Source organism: Archocentrus centrarchus, chromosome 14 (genome assembly GCF_007364275.1).
Source record: "Archocentrus centrarchus isolate MPI-CPG fArcCen1 chromosome 14, fArcCen1, whole genome shotgun sequence".
NCBI classification, from domain to species: Eukaryota; Metazoa; Chordata; class Actinopteri; order Cichliformes; family Cichlidae; genus Archocentrus; species Archocentrus centrarchus.
Window position 1 is genome coordinate 13,193,170 of NC_044359.1, and position 22,024 is coordinate 13,215,193.

General features: G+C 39.9%; 1 pseudogene; it reads right to left on the reverse strand.

Moving 5' to 3' along the window:
- Positions 1-3,815: 3,815 nt before the first annotated feature.
- The window catches only part of LOC115791778 (transcription factor COE1-like), a 92,704-nt pseudogene continuing 74,495 nt past the window's right edge, over positions 3,816-22,024 (reverse strand).

The window sequence follows — 22,024 nt, forward strand, 5'->3', positions numbered from 1 at the left end:
TTTGTCCTCTACCTTTTCTGTCATTTATTTTCCTCACCGTTCTGGCGTGCAGCCTCTAAGTAAAGCGCAACTTCCTCTCGCTCTTTCCGGTCTCCGAGCGAGCGTTGCAGGAGCCTCTCCCTCTACCGTGTGGGGTGTCTGTTCCCTCCCTGCCACCCTGTTGTTGCGACTTCCACGAAAAAACCCGCTAATCAAAAGCCGGCTCCCACACTGACCGGTAATGCAAACGTTTCTCGACGCATAAAACCTAAAGTAACGTGCTTGTTTTGAAAATGTAAGAAGTGGAAAATACAGATACTTGTGTAAAAATGTAGTGAGTAAAAGTAAAAAGTTGTCAGAAAAATAAATACTCAAGTAAAGTACAGATACCTGAAAAATCTACTTAAATACAGTAACGAAGTATTTGTACTTCGTTACTGTCCACCACTGCTTATGGGTAATGGCGCAAAGTCAGGAATACTGTGGATAACGTGATATTTAGAATCATCATATACCAGTATCATTTCCTAAATGTTCCCAATACAAACAAAGGTATCTTTAAGCAGAGTTTTAAAGATAAAAGACATTTTATGAAAGTTTGACCTGATTTGACCCTGAAGAAGAGGTCAGAAATCCAAAGTAATGTGGAAATATGATGTAGTTTGAATTCCACAGCTTTTATTTTCAAGCTTGAGTTGCTTGTTATATTATAGATTAAGCAAAAGCAAGTAATTAAAATCATCTCCAGTTGCCACATTAAATTGATATATATATGTCAATGAATCAATAATTATGATTCAATTATATATTGTATATAATTCTGTGTAACACATACTTTTAGTTTCCACTTTATATTGATGCTACAGTGTTTGTACTGTCAATTAAAAAGGTTAATGACTTTCACTTAAGGTGTGAAAAAAGGTACCTGTTTCACTACTTTGCAAAACTGTTATTCATTACTAAACAATCTACAGACTCTTGTGCACCATCTCATTTGATGTAATATCATCTATTTTAGGGAATAGGGCTGCAAACTGCTAAATGTGATCTCCTGTGGACTCCCCCTTCCTTCTTCTTTGTCTCCCTGCACTGCCCCATTAAAAAAAAAAAAAAAGCTCCTCATGTTGAACCCTCTTACATCTTACTGTAGGCCTGAGTTTCTCCTGTCAATCTATCTTCATTCTTAGAGTTACGTATTTTATTTTTTTGTTATCTCCCAACCAGGACAAAGACAGATGTAGAGAAGCTTGTTTATCAGGCAGCTCCAGGTGAGCAGGATTTACCTGACGGCACAACTGATGAGAAAGGGTGCAGTTTTCCCTGCTGAACCCACCTTACTGCACTTTACTTCTCTGGACTGCATCAGTGTTTTCTTCAGCTGTGTCTTTCCCCTGCATCTGTTGCACATTAGACTTTATGTGGCATTTTAGGATGACAGTGATCAGCAACAAAGACAGTAACTGACACCCTTTCACAGAGAAGAAAGAACTTTAATTAAATATAGTGAGAGTCAAAAAGTTATTTTACACTTCAAAGTTCAAAATAATACGAAAACAAAATCAACATTATCATCTTTACAGTAGTTTCCTCTGAACTCTCCCCCTCCATACTGATACTGCTGATAATGTGTATGTAGCCCACCACTGTAAGCCCGAACGCAGACAAGCCATGATAAATGTTGTTACTGTTAGACAAGTGCTTTGGATCTTAGTCCCTTTAACAAAATGCTCTATTTACTCCTTCCTGTACAGGTATTTATATATGTACTATTAAAAAAAAACATTCCTCGGCTTTTAAACATCACACTTTCAGAGGAAAAATGATGACAGACAATCACACGCACTCACAGGCACTCCACAAACAGAAGAGTGGTCACCAGACCCATATTTGAGATAAAATAAATAGGTGGCTCATTTGATTTCGAAGGGTAAGTGAAGGGGGAGAAAAAAAGATACAGATTTAATTTTCCAGGGAGGGAAATGAACAGAACAAGAGAGCAAAGAGAGAGGACATAAACCCGCCTGAAGCAGGAGAAGAGGCTGCAGGAGAAAGGAGAGAGAAAGAGAAGAGACGTTTTCTTTATCTCTTTCAACCTTCATTGAGCAACTTTGTTCAATCCTAAAATCCATCGAATGGAAGACAAACACGAATAATCATAAGGACATATTCATAATCTCTACATCTACATAATGCAAAAAAATGGTGCTAACTTTAACAAGAACGATACAAACATCATGACAAAATAAAAAAGCATCCTCCTTCTTACATAATATTAAAATACACCATGGCTTATTTTAGTTTGATTGAAATTAGCAGTGGAAGTATGGCTTTTAACAATAAACACTATAATACAAAAACAATTAAGATTAATTTATAACATTTAAACTGCGACATGAGACAAATAAAATAAGGAACATATCTGAGGCTCTACAGAGGTGAGTTTTCAGGATTTTTTAAGGGTTTTTCTTTTGCTTCCTGATATCACAAAAAAATAAATTTTAAGACATTCTACTGGATTTTTTACTGACTGACTGGTTACTGTCTCTTGACTGAGGAGGTGGGCTCAATGCTTTTAAATTAATATAAAATTGAGTGATTTTAAGTATATTTTTCCTCATTCTTAGCAGTAACATCATGGCATCTGGGTCCACATCACCTCAGGCCGTAGTTATAAACAATACATGTAAATTAAATAAGTGCTATTTAGATTTTCTGTTCAGTTCGGAATCAAATTCCCTTTCAGATTTCTGTTTGTGGAATTCTCGTGAATGGTGGCACTTGCCAAAAGTGATGCCACAACAACTGCCCTCTGAGCTTTGGTGTCATTTCGGCTTGTCGATTTGACACTCTTCGACTCTTGATTTTTGTAACCTAGCAGGACAGGTCAAAGACATGAGCGTACGATTGTGTCAGTCACTACTGCCATCTCAATGATACATCAGAACAGGAGCTCAGAGGCTCCCAGGTGAGACTTTCTGGTGAAAATCTATCCCAGTGTTGATGCCAAGGCTTTTTTTGAGTGGCGACACCTATCATTCAGGAGGAGCGCCAGCATGAACAGTGACCTGGCTGTGGTGACATCACAGTTGGCATGCTACACAACCAATATGGTGACCATAAACCCAGCTTAGAAGTGGTTGTGAGCAATTCCCGCTGCAGGTCTGAAAATGATGCTTTAATTAAGCACAGATAGCTTGAAATGGCATCCTCATTTTTTCTGATGATACGACAAGAAAAAAAAAAATAACATCATAGAAAGGGCTTTGGCAAAAAATATATTTTAAGACTGTGAGACTGTTGAAAACACACACACACACACTGCAGCTAGTTTTCACACAGCGGGCATTTAAGACACATTGCTGGCTAACTGTTCTGCGCTGCAAAAAATGCCTTTATTTTTATTTATTTATTTTTTTTACCTCAGGTCACAAATAATGCAAAATACCAAAAAAAAAAAACCCAAAAAAACAACAACAAAAAAACAGGTCATCCAAATTAAACATCAGAACAGCAAAGTCTTCTTATATGAGCAGGATTACATAATCAGGTGGTTTTTTTATGATGTAGCAAAATTATGATTAATGTTTGGTGATGTTTAGAAAAACAACATAATTTGAACAAGCTGCAGAATTGTGTTGCTCTTTAACAGCATCACACTCCTGTCATTATTACTGTGGTCACTATATGAATGTAAGCTTGTGTCATTTTGGAGGACCTGATGAAACAAGTGATGTGGCTGTTCTTCTTGGGAGGATGATCTCAATCACCTCAGTGACAGATGTTTTCACAAATGTAAAAAAAAAAAAAAAAAAAAAAGTCCTTAATACTCTTTTGCAATTCGACATTTTTTGCAGTGCAGCACCATTGGTGAGGTTTCCCACTCAAATTTCCAATCAAACCAGATCAGAAAGGAGGCGGGAAAAAGAAGCACAATGTGATTGGCCGGCTGATCGGTTAAAAACAAAAAAAGTAAAAAAAAAAAGAAGAAACTAACAAACACAGCAAACCAAAAAGAAAGAAAGAAAGAAAAAGAAATATGGATTTTTCTATTAAGACAAAACTCAAGAAAACAAATCTCACACAACAAAATAAAAGAACTGCAGCAGTCTTTTAAGACGTTCTCCCTCTCATAGAGGTCTCTGTGGCTGTGCCTGTCTAAACCAGTTGCTTTAACAGGGCCAATGGAGGGTCTGGGTCAAATCCTGAATAGTGGAGCTGCTGTTGTCATTCAATAATAATCACACATTACTGCGTGGGAAAGGATCTCTGATCATTACATGCATCTATTGTCAAATCTATCTTCTATTAAAACTGAAGAAAGACTCATTCTCTCCTGAGTTTTCTCTCTCTGCAAGTTCTGTTGGCTCAAAGCCTGTTTAGCACACATACAGGTCAGATGTATGTAGAGGAGGCTCAAAGTAAACTTCTTAAATGGCTAAAACTGGAGCATCAGGTGTAGGCGGGATGCAACTGAATCCTTAAGTCAAATTTTCCCTCTGTGGTGGCGGCATGGGTTTGGCAAAGAGCGATGAAAGTGTGTGTCTGTCTTGGCTTGTCTGTGTTGGCTGGATTTGACCCAGTGACTTCATCATCGTTTTGACTCATCATCACCATCTTCATTATCAGGTATGCTTCACATTATACTCCTTCATTAAAGACAAAACTTCTTAAATAGAAAACTCCTCAGGCTAGGTTACAGTTAGAAGATGATCATCACACATAAAACCGTTGCGTGAATAGAAAAAAAAAAAATCATCAAACACTCATGGGAGGAAGTGAATTCTCTCCAAAATAAATACACTTCCTGTGTCCGTGGAGAGTTGTAAGAGGCGTGGCCGTTCTCCTATAAAAGCATCAAGGTGTACAAAGTCTAAACAACTTATTTTCTTGCAAACAGTTTTTTTTTGTTCTTTTTTCCTCTTGAAGTTGTTTTTTTTTTTGTGTGTTAGAAAGGGCCTGAGTTGGGTTTGTTCCTTCAGATCGGGACAGCTGCTTCCATCGCCAACCGGAGTCAGACTCACACTGAAGTCTCCACCAGGATCAGTGAGAGTGTGCTTGGTTCAACACGCACGCACACACACACACACGTACACACAATCATGCACTCACACCTTTACATGGGTGGGACAATCATTCCCGGGATTGCTGTTGGGTGGAGACAGAGAAAAAGAGGGAGAGAAAGGAGGGGGAGAGAAGGAAAAATAAACTTTTTAAAAACACAGCCAAATATTTCATCATCATAAAAAGTTCCCCAGTAAATACATCAATATGTTTTCCCATCTGCACAGCTGTGCGACTGAAGCGACATTTAAAACATCAATAGACAAATAAATCAGTAAAATGAATCGGGGACGCATCATCTAAGCTCACACACACATTTAATTCTGCACAGCAACAGTTGGCATACTTTAACTGTATGTTTGTATGTGAGCCTGACAGATTGCATCATGGCATGTGTTGCCTTTAAGCCCAAGGGATGGGTGTGACCATGTGAGGAACAGAGCTCAGCCCAAAGTGACATGCACATGCACGGCACACACACCGAGTTGCATCACTTCAGGGGACATTGCTTTAACTACATTCACTTCCTGGAACCATAACCACAACTACTACTTGCCTGACCCCCTATCTTTGCCCTGCACATTATTCTTGGGGGGCCTCCATAACGCTTTGAATACAGAGGTATGTTCCCATAAAATGTGCACAGCAAATTGGAGAACTTATTAACTGAACAGCTTTATATTTCATGGTGAGTGAAAACTTGCAAGACAAAAGATTGATTTTTATTACCAGCATGACAAAATTTATTGTTTCAGTCAAACCTCCAGTTTTCTTCCCTTTTTCATTTCAGTCTCTCTCACACACACACACACACACACACACACACACACACACACACACACACACACACACACACACACACACACACACACACACACACACACACACACACACACAAACACACACGCCATGGGGCAGGTAAACTGACAGTAAAAACTGTCAAGAGAGTTGAACAGCTGTCATTGTTGATCGCTCCCTAGTAAGCTGCCAGTGTGTGATCACCCAGTGTGTGACAGAGGAAAGTGTGTGTGTGTGTGTGTGTGTATGCGTGTGTTGTTGTAAGTGGGATATGTTTATTTCAGCTGTGCTTTGAGGCTATGCTTTGAGTTCCCACACCCCCGCACATGCTCACTCTATACACATGCTCACACAGCTACACAAAGTCAGTGATGTTGAGCAATAAATTCTCTATGCCAAATGTCTTTTTTGGGTGGGGGTCTTTGTAAATATCTAACTTCCTGTCTTTCTTCCCAGCCAATAAGAAAGCAGGGAGGAGTTACCCAGCAAACAAATTACTTGATCTGTACATGAGAAGAATGAAGAGGTGGTGATAAGGCATGAGAGAGAGAGAAAAAAAAAAAGCCTTGCAAAGGTGAAAAAGCAGGGAAGTGTTTGAACAATCATTCAGTGGAAGATGTGAAACATGGCAATCATTGCTTCATTGAAATTAGTTAAGTAAATGTTCCAAATGTAATGAGTTAACAGAGCTGAAGAAAGAGACAGTTGAGGAACATACTTCAGGTGAAGGCCAGGCCTTGTAGAGAGCTGGCTGTTGAGTACTTGCTAGAGTCCACAAAGGTTTGATCTGGTAGAGAGAGGAACAGAGAAATGATAAAGGAAGGGTGACAGGAATAAAAAGAGGAGAGGTTAGAAGTCAAAAGAAAAGATGGGAAAGAAAGGAAAATGTTTTAACCCAAACGATTAGGCAACACGACAAGAAGACTTGGGTACAATTGATTTTATTTAAAACAAAAAGTAGTTTAAATGTGGAGTTAACAAAGTTTTGATGACTAAATGCCAATTTAGGTTTTAGTTGCAGAGGCCCAGAGACCTGTTGGCAACAATCTGGCAGCCACAAGTCACAAGGGAAAAATAAGTATTTCCCAACTCTCTGCTGGAGGTTTCTAGCATTCACTGTGAAACTGAAGGCCTAAATACCAGTCATTCACCTCCTGGTAACCACTGGGCACTAGGGAAAACTCTACATTCTTCAACCAATTGGTTGCAAAGAGGTATTGAGGTTTCTCCTGTGATGGCACGCGCACTTTGCTTGAGAGTTATCTGCCATATTGGACATGATACAACCATGCTAGGGAAAAACGTGTATTGCACAACTGACTGTCAGTGGTTGCTGGAGGTTGGTGGCTCACAAATTCAAAAGGTACTGCACCAAAAACCTCTGAGTGATTGCTTTGGTTGCTGCCTGTAGTTTTTCATGTTTTTCTGCAAATACTTGCCAAATGCTTGCCGAGCAGAAGCACAACTTGAAAAAGTGCGACACAAAGTGGAAACAGAGAGTGTTTGCCTTCAAAATAAAAGTTGTGCCTTCCGAAATGTGTTGGCTGCACTGGTAACCTGATGTTGACCAAAGCAATCACACAGAGGGTTTTGGTGCAGCACCGACCGATTTCACCTAGCAACGGCCTACTGAAACCTTTCACCAACTGGTCAGATAATACACATTTTCCCCTGGCAATCGCAGGTTGCCAGGGGGTTGCCAACCAGTCTCTAGGCCTGTGTGACTGAGTCAAAAATGACATAGTGCTGCAAACATTAAAAATGCAAACATACAACACAGTTATTTAGTGTTTGTCTTTTTCTGGCAAAGGTGGTTCATATTGGAAATTGTCTTTTTATTTTGGCTGGTTTATAGCTTTTTAACCATTAGAAAGGCAACATTTCTTAATACCAGCTGTATTTGTGAGTGTTGGGAACATGTAGTCTGCTATGAAAAAGAGAAATGCTCCCTTGGTCTTGTTCTGAGCTGCTATATATATATATATATATATATATATATATATATATATATATATATATATATATATATATATATATATATATATATATATATATATCACAGTATGACATGAATGAAATATCCAGTATTGGATTCTTTCCTCGTTGCACCTGCAGGCTTCATAAAAGGTTGGCAAGGGCTGTCACTGGCCCACGGGCCACACTTTTAGAACCCTGATTTAAAATGGCTGAAGTTTACACTTTCCTTCTCCCTTTCAGTCATAAACTCATGTTGGTGTATAAGGGCTATTGTGTGTGACAAAAGAATTTAAAAGCAGGAGGCGAAGGGCAACATTACAACTGAAACCCTGGCTTTCTAAAATTCAAGTATAAATTTTGGAAGAAAAGGGAAGAAAATTAATATTTTAGCATTTTTTAACCGCATCAGTTCACTTTACAAAGTTGGATAAGCCTCATTACACCACAGATACTGCTGCTTGCAGTATTTTAGGCTTCCAGTGCAGCCAAGAGAAAATTAATACTAATGAGTGAAAGTCATTTTAGCCCAGAATCACCTTATTACCATAAGCATAAGTCAGACTCTTAAGACTCTGACTTTAAATTGAATCTGTTTAGAAGAATGCTGTACCCGTTTTCATTACATTCCAGTCAATAGCTCTTATGATATTTCACTAATAAGCATGAATGCCGACTCCATGGTCGCACAAGACAGAAAGTTGAAGGATCACGAAAGTCATCATTAGGGAAGCCTATGCTTACACATTGAATCCATGCAGGGCTGGTGGGATATTTCACTATCCCGTCCTTTCTTAGATGAAAAAACAAGTTCACTGATTTAAAATATATAACTCAGAGTGTGCATATGCCTACAGTCCAATGAGGGTTTGAGAGGAGTTAGAGAATGATGTGAAACTAGACCAACTCAAAATAGTTTAAAAAACAGGAGTAGAAACCATCCGAAAATCATGTGCTGGGGAAAATCCTCTCTGTAAGCATCATATGATAGGCTAGCATAGTAAATTACCTTGAAGCCCGTTGCCATTGGCACTGGTGCAAGAGGGTGGAGGGGACGATGAGGGCCTGACTACTGGAGCAAAGGCAGACTTCTGTTTAACTGCTGCTGACACCATGTTGGCTGGAGAGAAAGAGAAGACACCAGAAGAGGAGGAACAGTTGGAGGGAAGCGAGGTGGAGGAGGCCATAGTAGGACTGGATGGAACAACTGGAGAGACAGGAGAAAGCAGATCGAAATTAATATTTCATCAAAAAATAAAATAAGAAAGATTTGAGCTTAAGAAACTAATGGTCTACTATTTTGTGAATTAAATTGGAACATTTTCTACTCTGAGATGTAAAAAAGTGTCACAATAAAATGTTGATATGGTCAAAGCAAAATTAGTTTTTCATTTTGGACAAGTCAGATTCCAGTGTGTCCATCTATTCTATTGTATGTGGCTTCAAATTAACTTTAAAAACACATACAATTACTCTTCTCAAACAAAAAAATTCTTGCCTCTCTGCATTGGTCCTCTCATCCCTCCCTCTGTGTGTGTTTTTTTATGCCTTCCTTTTTGCTAAATGGAAATAGAATGCAATTAACTAAAAAAGAGAGAAGAGGTGTGGCTGTCAGATAAAAGGCACCGAGGGAAGGAGGGAGGAGATGGACGGAGGACAAAATGGAGCTATGAGCCGTGAGTTGGTGATTGTTTTTGAAGACGCTGCGACAGAAAGCCCCATGGGGGAATCTCCACACAGCAGATCTGAGACTTTTACTTTCTGTCCACAGGCATTTTGCGTGTGCACGGTTAAGTATGTGTTTATACGCATGAGCACGGTACTGCTTTTATCTGTGAGTCTGAAGGTGCTGGGAGTGTATGTAGGCAGTGTGGAGCACCTGTAATTAAATGGGAGCAGTGCACGCACTTTGTGAAGGTGCACATATCCACTCACTAGCATAAGGCGAGTTGGCTGCAGAGCCATTGAGGAAAGTGGGCGAGCCTCCCAGGTTGGTCATGCCGGTGTTGTTGGTGTAGCCATTCATGGTGCTGGTGACTGAGGTGTAACTGGTCTGCTGAGGCGTGGAGCTGGGCACGTAACCGTGGGGTGACACACTACTGCTGCTGCGTACAAAACCTGCAGGAAACATAGAAAAGTGATTAAAGTGATGCAGATTAAGATCATTCATGACCTTGTGCATCTGCACAAGCAGGAAGTTTCTATTACACATTTTCCAACTTTGTGACTTACCTTCAGATTCTGGATATTTACATGAATATATCTGTTTGTGGAGATTAAATGGTGTGGGATAGCTAAATATAAGGTCTTTTTAAACCAACAAGTTACAAAGTTCCCTGTAAACATGGATTTTAAACAAATATGTAATAACAAAATGAGCTCATATTGTGTTGTTAGGCTGTTGTAGCAGTGTTAAATATTTAATGACAATTACTAAACTGTATGATGATAACTTCTTACCCTGATTGGCTTGTGAGGGTTCGGATACGTTGACGGACAGCTGCCCAGTGAAGGAGTTGACTCCCATCATGCCGGTGTGGGTGGAGCCGGATAGTTGGGTGTGTCCTCGTGGAACGCTGTAAAGAGCTTCTGCAATGTCCGCCGCACGCTTCAGGATGATCTCCTACAGGAAGAAGAAAGCGCTTTAGAATAAACACAACAGCAAAGTACTGATTTTCCTCTTTCTGTGTGGTGTGTGCATACCTGGTTATTATGAGGCAAACCATAGAGGGCTTCCACCAGGTCTGCTGCTCTCTTCAGAATCACCTCCTGAGATAAACAGAGACGAGTTGAAGACAGCAGCATGTGTAACAGTTAATCGCATCTAACTGGTCCACCTTCTTTTTACATTTTCTTAAGCGATAGGAAGTATGAAAAACCTCCAGTTCACAAAGTTAGATTGAGCTTCGCATACATGAAGGCACACCCACCATTTCCACTGACAATAGTTAGTAAAAATATACATGTGCAATCCCTTTCCTCTTACTTCACATCCATTTCACATCTACTCACGATAAACAAATTGCTCCTCAATCCTTTTAAAGGCAGATTACCTGCTGTCAAGTCAAGTGCTTTTATGTGCCTGTGCATCTTAATGACATCTTAAGGTGACAGGTGTTTAAAATATACTCTGAAGTCAATCTAAAGTGCTGCAGGCTCTGCTGCTGTGCATTTCTCTTCAAAATAGACCACAGTCATGTGAGCGGTTTTGGTCTTCAGCTGTCGAGATGATCTTCTGAATTTGTGAATTTGACCAAATGTCAGAAATTAGTAAAAATGACTGATTTCATTCAGAGTGGTCTCCTTTTCATTCACCTTTTTTTTAATCTCGTGATGGAAGGTGCCATCAGTTATTTGAGGATTTGATGTTCATTTCAGTCTTTCCCCCAGCATCCCCTTCTTCTGCTTTCCTATTACAGCTTCACATTTTTCCTCCACCGCTTCCTTTTTAGCATTTTGCACACACACTGGGAATTGTCCCCCTCTGTGTTCCCTCAGTTTTTTTCTTTTTCCAAATCTCTTTATTGTTTCTCCTCGCCTCCTCACCCGCCCGCCCTCTTGGTTTCTTCCTCTGTCTCTCTGCTCCCACCCTGGGGTCTAAGGTGTCTTGTTTAACAGTTAATGTGTTGTCGTTTCCACAGCGTGAGCCTGCCCGGTGACAGAGAGAAAATTACTCTGTGCTTCACAGTATTAACCTGCACCGTGTGACACGATCACACACATACTTACAGTTGGCCGCGTGTGTGCTCTCCTGCGAGTTTGTGCCTGGTGGAACATATTGCATCTCCATCAGTGTGTGTGTGTGTGTATGTGTATATGAGAGGTCACAGAGCCAGTCAGCAGTTTTAGTGTGCCTGTCCACGGTGCTAAATTCAATCTCTTACACATTATTATGGTCTGGCTGCCTCTCTGTTAACCTCTCATTATTAGACTGGTGAGCTGAGCCATGCACGCACACGCGCACACGCACACACACACACACACACACACACACACACACACACACACACACACACACACACACACACACACACACACACACAGAAACCTGATCCTGACTGTTTGAGTGGTTCCAGTAAAGCCAGTAGCTGATAAACGGGAAGGAAAGATGATCCTCTGGTAACATCATCATTATCAGGTCTGCAGGCTTCAGCTGTTACATCATTCAAGCCTCTGACTGCTGGAATCGATGCACTTTGAATACTTTGTTCATAGTTAGACACACAATTACATCACCTAATTAATCTCTCAGGTTGTGTTTGTCCGTAAATAGGAAAGCATGTTTGTCAGATTACCTCTTGGCTAATACAGATAAGTAATCCTTCCAGCGACATTTTGCTGACGTGAATGAGAATGAAAGGGTTGTCAAAAGGCACAAACAATCCAGTTCTGACATCCTAAGTGTCTCGACAGCCTGCAGCTGCATCCAAGACTAGTTCAAATCTAGTTAAAAAGTTGCATACGTGTAAATATTTCAAGCATCAGTTTGTAAACTGCTCATTTGAGTCAGTGGCATATTTCAGATTTGATGATTTGCATGTAAAAATTGTCTTTGTTTAGATTATAACTTTTGGTCATAAAGTGAATGTGTTTCACATCATTTTAGTACTTTATTATTTATTTGCATCATTCGGTCCAAGTTTAGATGTTTGTCGAGACATTTTTGACATGCAAATCACCAAATCAAAACTTACTGTGGTGTTTTTGGATCCACCATCTTCTTCCTTTTTCTGCCCATCAGCTGCTGTCTAAGTTTACTGTGGATGAGGATGAATTATGACAAGTGATGGGAACATCTCTGCAATGTTTAGTTTTTAACCACGAATCCCTTTGTTTATTGTAATTGCTGCAATAAAGTCCAATTTTACAGCTTCTTATCTCTGCTTGATTTTTTTTGATCATGCCACATTTCATCTCTTGTCAAGTATTTATGGAATATATACCTGACACAAACTCATCTGTCATTTCATTTTTTTTTGTCTTGTCACTTCTGAAAAAAAAAAAGAAGCAATTTTCCAACTCAACATCAGATTGAATAAAAGATGCAAGTCCTTGATTGAGTTTATATAACTGTTTCTCCAGACTTTTGTAACCTTTAGCATAATCTATTCTTGTCTGTTTCAGGTACAAAAATGCAGACAAACAGGTCGGCTGTCAGACTCAGACAGAGAGAGAGAGCAAGGTGGGAGGTGAGCGAAAGAGAAGGCAGATCTGCTGGCAGAGAGAAAGAATAACAGGAGGTGTCTAGGTGCTTTTACTGTCTGAGTTATGACCAGCACTAATGTGATAACCATACACTACACACACACGCAGACACACACATGTTGTATGCATTAGGACTAGGAAATGCTGAGCTGAGTCTCTGCGGGTCAGATGCGTGTGTAACGTGCGTGTGCCAGGCCGGCACAGACACGACACGCACATGACTTATTCCTCCCTAATGCTGGCACATTAGCTGCTCGATCCGCTTCTAATGTGCCATTAGGGATGCCGTACATGCAGGGTCACACCTCGCAGTGAGATGATGTCATACTTTACATGTGGGCTCATGGGGATATCAGGTGCAATCACACACAGATACAGAGGTACTGACATGTGTGCGCGCCCACACACAGACACACACACACACACACACATACACACACATCCTTTAGAGAACAGCTTCTCTTGCTAAAACACAGAGAATGTGTGTTAGGACATGTGGTTTCAGATTTCATCTCTTGGTGAAGTGGTGTCAACATCAATATGTGTGACACACACACACACACATACAGAGTAGTTTCAAGTATGTGTGTTCATGCGTCACCAGAATTACTCATATTGGTGATGCTGATGACATGACCTCAGTTATGTATGACATCATCAAAAGGAGTTGCATAGCGATGTCAGCTGAATGAGTCACCACAGGAAGTCACCAGACACACACTGGTCAACCTTTAAAACCTGAACACCCGAGTCATGAACTTAAGCAAGAGACAGAGAGTTGTCGGTGTTTAATGATCAACTCAGTGTAAAAATCTGCTTTCCCAATAACACTTTATCAGAACAACATGGACTTGTTTTGAAGCCTTGAACTGAGCGTCACTGCTCATACAGGAGCGACTTATCAGCTGCAAGGCAAACTCTGACTTATCACCTATTTTACTCTAGTTGGGACTGTCGTTTCCAAAATGAACTTAATGAAACATTTTTACTGAGTTGATACATTACAGTAGGTGAGGGCTGAGCTACAGTCAGACTTGTTTTTGAAACCAGAGGGGTTTACCCCTTCTGGTCACTAGATAAAAAAAATAATAAAAATCTGATTTGAGATATTTTTCAGACCCAGAAGAAAAGTTTATCTTTTAAATACAGCCTAGGATTATTCCACTGCAAGTGAAGATGCTGTGAGGGGACATGTGTGCAAAATTACGCTTGAGCACTGAAAAACCAAGCAGAAAACAGGATGGACATATGGAATCATGCTTATACCATTTCTACATTTTAGGGATACTGCTTCTCACTGCAGATCAGATGCGCTTCTCTGCTGAGTGTAAGCCGGATTAACAAATACTGCATCATGTTTTTCATAGTTACTTGATATGTTCTTGTTGGTACGCCTCATGCTATATGCCTGAATTTCTGGTGATTTCAATCAGGCTTTTTTTATGCACACATTGAAATTGTGCATAACAACAGGTGGATGGAAATGCACCTACCTGTCAAAATTCCTCTTGGACATAAAGGTGTTAAAATCTTGCAATCCATGCAAAGACACAACCTTTCATTCATTTGGTTTTATAATCTATTTAAAGACCCGAAAAGACTATTATTATTATTATTATTATTATTGCATTTTTTTTCCTAACATTTGTTGCAACAGTGAAGACGGTACCACAGGGTGAAAAGGGGTGACTGATCGCTCTGTGTATTCAAGCAGGTTCTTCAGCTCCTTGCTCCAGCCACTCACCCACACATATGACCAGCAGTGGGTCAGTTTTATAGCAAAATTTGGCTCTTGAATTTTAAACATTTATATAGAGTTGGGATTATTATCAGAACAAATAATAAAAATCAATATCTGATTTTCGACCTGAATGATTCTCATAGCCATCATTCAGGTCTCATAAAGTAAAACCAGGTTAATGTTAAAAAAGGCAACCACTGCAGAAAAGTCCCTGACTTTTCACAATGAAAGTACAGAAGTCACAGGCAGCTGCTCGTGATGTCAGACTATTCCCAGCAGGTTTAAACCAAGATAGTGAAAACACAGCCTATATGTCTTCAGGCTTTGCGGTCCATATGTGTGTTTCTGTGTACAGAAAGTGTGTATGCACATATGGGTGCATGCTGAAGAGATCACAGTGACACAAACTGGCAGCTGAATACTGGCGCGCGTGTGTGTAGCCAACAAAATCCCCTGAATGTTCACTGAACAATTATCGAATCGGCTGTCCACTGGTAATCCTCTCACACACTCCACTGCCCCGTCTGTTTGTCTGTCTGTCTTCTTTTTAGGGCTGGAAACAAACTCCTATAACTTCGATAAATGGGCTGATCGATTCTCAGGATGAGCAGCCAAGAGTGCGTGTGTGTGTGTGTGTGTGTGTGAGTCTGGCACCAAACGAAACACCCCCGCTATAGTCTATCATCCAAACACACGCACACTCTCACACACATTATAACCATTTATACACTGCTCTTGCATGTATCCAGCACCCCGATAATGGATAAGACGAATCCATGTGCAGTCTCCCTCTCCCTCGCTCTCTCTCTAGTGAGTCGCAGTAATGAAGTCTTAGGGTTTGATCGACCACATGGCTACAAAATGATGAATTACCCAGCAATGGCCACACACACACACACACACACACACACACACACACACATACACACACACACACACTGAAACAGATACAAGCATGTGAGAGGAACCTTGTTCTAAAGTGAGAGCACTGACGGTATAACACAGTTAATAACAAAGTACAGCAGTCAGATGTCAGGCTGGTGTATTCAAAGAAAGTCTTGCTTTAAAAGCTTTCTGTCATCAGAATGATGTTTTTATGGTAAATTAGCTCCACAGTGCTGTTAGGCTCAGAGGAATGCAAAAGCATCACTGGTGAGGGGGAGAGTGGGATTATAGACTTGTTTTCCTCAATCTTTTGTCAATCATTGGTTGTCTGATTTCAAAAGTGATCTGAACTGTTTCCCATGTTTTTCATCCTTTGCCCCGTGCCTGAAGAAAGTGTGACACGGCCCTTTGTGAACAGACACTTCATGTTGATACTTCATGAAGATACTTCATGTTTGGCTCTAATTAAACTCTGTATCATCTGGTGGTTCAGTGTGATACCTGATCAATCCATGGCATGACTTTGGTTGCACTTGCAGCAACTTGTTTGCTCTGACTGCAGCTTTGCCTGAAAGTACAGGGTGCTCCAAATAAATTGGCATCATTTCCTAATCTAATGATATCAATTTTTTTTAAATGTGTAAAAACTAACCAAGTTTAACTTCTAATGATTTTCTGTTCAGGTTGAAGAAGAAGGGCGTTCACTGGAAATGAAATGGCATTTTGTGTGTTAGAATATGCTCGAGCACAGTCAAACAAAAGTGTGCGGCGTGCATTTTCGAGAAAATTCAATAAAATTTTCTCGAAAATGTCAATGTCCAAAGCAGGTTTGGACATTGACATGCTACAGTGAGTTGGACTACAAACCTGACGTGTGATGCGTCCAGTGGTGGACAGTAACGAAGTACAAATACTTCGTTACTGTATTTAAGTAGATTTTTCAGGTATCTGTACTTTACTTGAGTATTTATTTTTCTGACAACTTTTTACTTTTACTCACTACATTTTTTACACAAGTATCTGTTCTGTCTACTTCTTACATTTTCAAAACAAGCTCGTTACTTTAGGTTTAACGCGTCTGAGAAATATTTGCATTTCCGGTCAGTGCGGGAGCCGGCTTTTGATTGTGAGCGGTTTCTTTCTAGGAAGTCGCAACAACAGGGTGGCAGGGAGGGAACAGACACCCCCACACGGTAGAGGGAGAGGCTCCTGCAACGCTCGCTCGGAGACCGGAAAGAGCCAGAGGAAGTTGCGCTTTACTTAGAGGCTGCACGCCAGAACGGTGAGGAAAATAAATGACAGAAAAGGTAGAGGACAAAAAAAGTGTGTGCAGTTTGTCACACAGTGTGCCTGCTAGCTAAAAGAACAGCTGCTGTATTTTAAGGGAGAGCAAAGAATGAGCGATAACTTCACTCAGATGGAAAAAGATGTAAGAAAGAGGTAGAAACGTCCTCCAAGGAGCTACTTTTACTTTCTTACTTTGAGTAGATTTCAGAGCCTGTACTTTTTTACTTTTACTTGAGTACAGAAGTTGAACCAGTACTTCAACTTTTACCAGAGTAGTTTTTAACACAAGTACTTGTACTTCTACTTAAGTACAGAATGTCAGTACTTTGGCCACCACTGGGTGCATCACAGCTGGTGCGTGTATTTAACGTTTGTGAAGCTTTGTGAAACCGACTATAAAAAATCTGCATTCCTCTGAATTTCTTGTTGGAATTTTAATAAATAAATCTTGCATTGTTCAACATGAAACTTATGTAATTTCACTTGCCTGGGACATGTAGTTACTCAGATATTCACATCTCAAATGATGTCAGTTTTTTTGGGGACACCCAAAAAATGAGCCTGAGCAGTTTAGATGGAGTAAAAAAACAAACAAAAAAAAAAAACAGGCTGGGAAAAAATAGTTTATGGTGTTTTGGGGTCAGATGAGATAATATTTGGTTCTTAAGGTATTTATGGATAAATTTATTTGCTCATAGTGCTCATTTGTTTTATTTTAACTGACAAGCTTAAGCCAAAAAAAGAAAAAATGTCAACAAAGGCTGAGATAAGGCAAGACTGCTTAACTCCCCCTTTAAATGTTTCACTGTTAAACAGCTTGTTTAAATCACTCCTGTCATGAAGATTTTTTTGATTAATAAATGCACATGTGGCATGCGCATAAAAAAAAAAAGAACAAAACAAAAAACAAAATTTAACTAATTAATAGCCACTGTTGCTAGGTGTCATATTTTTTTAAATTACCAGCATGTTTCACAGAAAGCTTCAACTCAAACAATTACAGATTTTTCAGGTCAAATGATCTGATAAGAAACGCGGTGACTAAGTTGATTATTTCCTCCCTTTATATTTCATTTGAAAGACAAAAAGAATAAGCTGGAAGCATCATGTATTTCATGTTAACAGGGTGTGTCTCCTGCTCACAAATTATGCAGAAAGTGTGATTCTGCATGAAAAAGTGAGTCAGTCACTTCTCTGACTCAGGCTTTACCAGAAGCTCCTACTAACATCACTTATGGTACCGCACGCTTCAGGTTGCAGGTCTCATTTCCTGCACTGGTTTTTCTGCAGTGCTTATTGCATTTATAGTAAGTTGAAACAGGACAGGCCGGCTCAGGAAAGCTTTTAAAAGAGTTCAATCTTCTCTGATGGGTTGGCATCATTCCTCCACTCCATCCCTGACTCCAAAAACTTTTTTGCACAATTTTTGCTGTTTATGTTAACGCTTAGAAATACAAAACACATTTTCCAATCTGCCCCGTCCAAAACAACAAACAACAAATGGACCACAGATAATAAATTATGCTAAACCGCCTTGAAAACAGAGCTTTTAGCTATTCCCAACAAATGAAGGATCATCTACCTTCATCGGTCTCATTAGATTTATCACTATGCTCATCCTATTACCAGTTTCTAAGCAACAATGTGCTCATTATTGCTTGATTAAAAATCAACATTTACCATACCATAAGTGAAAGAAATGAATCCACCAGTTATGTTTGATTGCGTAATGTATTGAATACATTCCCGTGGCGATAACGCACGCTACATGTGATTGATAACACATGTGTGGGATCCAGGGTGTCACCATGAACGTGATGACACCACAGTATCGCCACATCCATCACATCATGACCAGCGCCCATTCTTTGATGATGTCACAGCAAAGACAGCCAATCTTGGACTAGCTCCAGCAGGAATGGAGAACCAATCAACAGCAGCTGTTTACAGGGGCATGACCCCCACCTTCCCAGATACACAGTTTCAGACTTGAAACAGGTCAACATGTACAGAGCAAGATGACAGGGTTTGGTATCAAAGCAGAGCTCATCGTTTGGTGTTAATTGTTTACATCTGCTGAACCTTTAAACAGTTGCTTGATCTCCAGCTGATAAACAAATAATCAGATATGACTCCCCGATCTGGAAGAGATATAAACACTCACCCTGTAAACGGGGAGTTAAATAGCTCACACACAAAGAGTTCATGAAGAGGTAAAAGAACAGCCCACAGGAGATTTGAAAACACATATTCCCATAAGAAAAAAAAAGTACATACAACAAACAAAACAAACATAAAATGCTTTTTTTCCACTTGTTCTCAGCTGAGTATAACCCGGTGGAAGGAATTATATCTTTGTAGAGCTACAGTTTCTGTCCCTTTGAAACAGCCCCCAAAACAAAAGGCAAGTTGTTTTTTATTCTAAGTCCAATGAGTTGTTGTATAAATTGGCAAAATGTGAATGTGAACTGTTTCAGTACCTTTGGCAGCCTCTCAGGGTCACCAGGGTGTCGAGGAATGACCTTCTGTAGCCTCTGGAAACCATAGTCGATGGTAGGTTCATTTAATGCTGCAAGAGACACAGAGCAACAGAAACAGAGGGAATAAGTAATATGGAAATTTCCTGAGAATAACTGGAAACAGTCCATCTCCAGAGATGACATCATATTGCACTTGTGGGTGTAACTGGAAAGTTTTCTGACATAAACCCATAACTCAGTAATTTAAATCTTTCAACTTTACACCTGCATCAACTGTTTATTCAGCCAATCAGTGGCAACAGAAACAAGCTGTAGACACAACTCTGGATCACCATCTTTAAATTCATACAGCAAAGTTGTCAACAAGAAGTGCCACTTTACACATTATATATGTGTCCAATGTTCTCTATCAGTGTGGACCTCCACCAACTCCTGAAATACATTACAGTACGAGCTCTTCAGCTGCTGAATGCTCTAATATGTACACCAGTTAGCGCTTAACAGGAGGGGAAAACAATTTATGGCTCTTCATTACCTTTGAATTTTATGACTGTGCAAATTCGGTTCTGTAGAGGATTATGGTCTTTTTGCTCAGAATTCAGATGTTTTTCATAGTTCTGAGAAAAAAAAGTCCGAATTCTGAGATGTGGCTTTTGAAACATGTAGTGGAAAAAATGTAAGATGCTGCTACTTCTCTGTGCCAAGATGAATGAATGGAAGGCTCAATATTAGCTTATTCTGTCTCCATGTAATCTTTCCACACGTTAGCTTTTGCACAGAATGTTCTGACTGTATTCTGTATCCACATTGGACAGATAACGTGTTTATAAATGAGTCTGTGCTTGCTATAATTCTTTATCAAATGCTATGCAGACTGCTGCTGCCCTCTATATTGTTGTTTGACTCCTTAGCAAAGGCAAATTAAAACCTCACCAAGACAACCTGTTGGTTTCTGTAGTAACAAACGGCTTTTACTCGCACACTTTTTGAAGTTTCACAGCTCCTCGGAGCAGAATAATGTGTGTTTCCTGGGAGAAAATCAGACAAATCGTGAATGTTTGCAGACAAGTTGGCTCTTCCATGCAAACTATGTGTGATCTGCTAGTGACAATCACAAGAAGAACTTTGGTGCTGCATCCTCTTTGGGACATCCTCCAACAACCACTCGCCAACCAGTGGGGGGGATACATACAGTATTTTTCCCTAGCAGGCCAGTGTGACTAAGGCCTTAGATTTGCTGTGCTAAAATATTCCTCTGGCAAAGACTGTCATGGTCCTGGGCCGTTTGCAAAGTGTTTTGGTTTTTTCATTGTTATATTTCTTCTGTTTTCGGAGTTTGCTTTTGGGTTTTGATCCTTAGTTTGTTGTAGTTGTAACTATTGTATTTATTCTTGTTTCCCTTTGTTCTTCAGGTGATCCCCATGTCTCGGTGTTCCAGTGTTTGTCTTGTCCCTTGTCTTATGCGTTCTATCTTTAGTTTTATTTGCTGTGTTGTGTCAAGTCCATGTTCTGTTTCTGCGTCTACCCTATCCTTGCCTGTCTCTGTGTTTTATCCTCAGCCTCTCATGTGTGAAGCCAGCTGTGTTGTTTTGTCGTTCTGTCCTGGTGTCAAGTTTGGATGTGTGAGTCTGTGTTCCAGTGTTGGTCATTTCCTGTCTTATTGTGATAGTGTCCTGTTTCATGTGCCTTGTGATTGGTTTTGCTTTCCTTGTTTTATCAGTGTAATTTTGATCACCTGCGCTCCCCTTACCTTGTGTGTATATATTGCCTGTCTTGTTTAGTTCTTTGTTGCATCATAGTGTTTCCCTTTGGCTGTATGTTTGCCCTCCTTTTGAGTTTTCCCTTCAGGTGCTCCAAGGTTTTTTATTATGGACACTCCCTGCCTTGGATTGGGATTCTATACTTTTTTATTTTGTCATTTTTGAACATTATAAAAGCCTCCAGCATTAAAGCTGTTTTTGAGTTCTACTGCTTTGGGGTCCAGCCCTGCCTGCCACACAGCCGACACTTGAAAAGGACAAATCTAAATATTTTAGTCCTCAATTAGACATTGTGGGTCATAATTTCAGGGTTTTTCTGTTTCTCTGTAGCTTTTCTGTTTCTCTGTAGCTGCCTGCTACTGTATATGTAGCTGGCATACATTATAATGAGGGGAAGTTCAAAGGCTTGATCTCTTGGTTAATCCAAGCAAACAACCTGATAGACATGCAAGTCATGTAATCCATTTTTTAAAACCATAAAAATAAAGATTACAGCCTCTTAAAATCATTTGACCACAAGCCCAATTGCTTCCTGTCACAACAAGAATGTTCTGGCTTATTTATCACTTTTCTTTATACGCTGCACATGTATGATAAGATTTTCCATCAGCCTTTCACTTTTTTATTTCCACCATCTGTCTAGAAATGTCAACTTTTTTTTTTTCCCATGTGTTTTTAACCACTTTTACGGTCTGAAGCAATTTTGCTGATTTCCAGCAAAATCCCACTGGTGTCATATACTGTAAAATGTAGAACTAGAGACTGGCCATGAACTGTGAGAGGTAAAAACAGAGCTGACTCTCACCTCTGGCCTTAAGTCATCAGGAAAATCCATGACTTTCCTACAAGATTTA